Raw genomic sequence first — 1311 nt, forward strand, 5'->3', positions numbered from 1 at the left:
TTCCTTTGATTATTCTGATCATACCACACTCCATTCACCTCTGCTTGTTCTGGTGATCCCCCATAATCACACTCCTCTGTCACATGGCCTTTGCCACAGATAGCACATACACTCTTGGTTTCCACAGAAGCTACCTTTTGTGAAGAGAGTTGCTTAATAAGGGTATCCAACTGTTGTTGTTGTTGTCTCTGTGTCTGCATCAGCTGATCATTCCTTGCCAACAGAGCATCATACCTATCCAACCTGATGATTCCTGTCCTTCTGTCAGCCACTGGGGCATTATCAAATTCCTGAGATGCCAATGACTCAAAGATATCCAAGGCTTCTTGAGGAGTCTTGGTAGTCAATGATCCACCAGCAGTGGCATGCACCAAGGTTCTAGTGTTAGTGGTCATTCCTTGCAGGAAGATTGCTGCTTGTTGCCATGCCTCAATTCCATGCTGTGGACATTTCCTCAACAAAGTCTTGAATCTCTCCCAAGCCTCATAAATGGATTCTGACTCTTTCTGCTTAAAGCTTGTAATCTCATCCTTCAACTTGGCCCTCTTGGATGCTGAGAAAAACCTCTGCAAGAACTTGGTTTGCAGATCATCCCAAGTTGTTATACTTCCTTGTGGCAATGATTGCAGCCATCTCCTTGCATCATCCGTCAGTGAATGAGTGAATAGTCTCAACAGAATTGCATCTCTTGTGACACCATTTATCTTCACAGTATCACTCAACAACAGAAAGTTCTCTATGTGCAAGTAAGGGTCCTCTGCACTGGTTCCAGCAAACTGATCCTTCTGCACCAAATGTATCAAAGCAGGCTTCAATTCAAAGTTGTTGGGCTCCACTGTTGGGCGCACAACACTCCCAATTGGAGGAATCACTGCAGGAGTCATGTACTCTCCCAGTGTCCTCTGTGGTGGTGGTGGTGGTGGTCTGTGATTCTCTGCCATTATCTCTTCCTGATTAACCGTACTGGATTCACCAATTTCTTGCAACTGTCTCCTTTGCCTGGCTGCCCTTTTGTGCTTCCTCAATGTCCTTTCTAATTCTGGATCATACAACAACAAATTCGGATCAAGTGTACCTCGCATATACCAGAATCAAAATTGACCAGAAACTTAACATAAACTAAAATACTGAAAATAAAAGGATTCAATCTCAGAATTCTATGGTATCAGTTAGTGTTGAAAAACAAATTCCCCGACAACGGCGCCAAAAACTTGTTGGACGTTTAGCAAGTGCACTAGTCGTACAAGTAATAAAATGATGAGTAAAGATCGTTCCCACGAGGAATTGTGTTCAAGCACCAATAAACCATAG

At 43.3% G+C, this 1311-nt stretch overlaps 1 non-coding gene across 1 annotated transcript; it reads left to right on the top strand.

The window, feature by feature from the left end:
- The first annotated feature begins 432 nt into the window (after nt 1-432).
- LOC133299540 (small nucleolar RNA R71) lies at nt 433-539 on the top strand. The gene has a single exon (XR_009749943.1). It is a non-coding gene; the product is annotated as a small nucleolar RNA R71 (small nucleolar RNA).
- Nucleotides 540-1311: the final 772 nt, after the last annotated feature.

This window comes from Gastrolobium bilobum, unplaced genomic scaffold, assembly GCF_033153095.1.
Source record: "Gastrolobium bilobum isolate Gb01-03AN ecotype WA unplaced genomic scaffold, APGP_CSIRO_Gbil_v1 utg300947, whole genome shotgun sequence".
Classification (NCBI taxonomy): Eukaryota; Viridiplantae; Streptophyta; class Magnoliopsida; order Fabales; family Fabaceae; genus Gastrolobium; species Gastrolobium bilobum.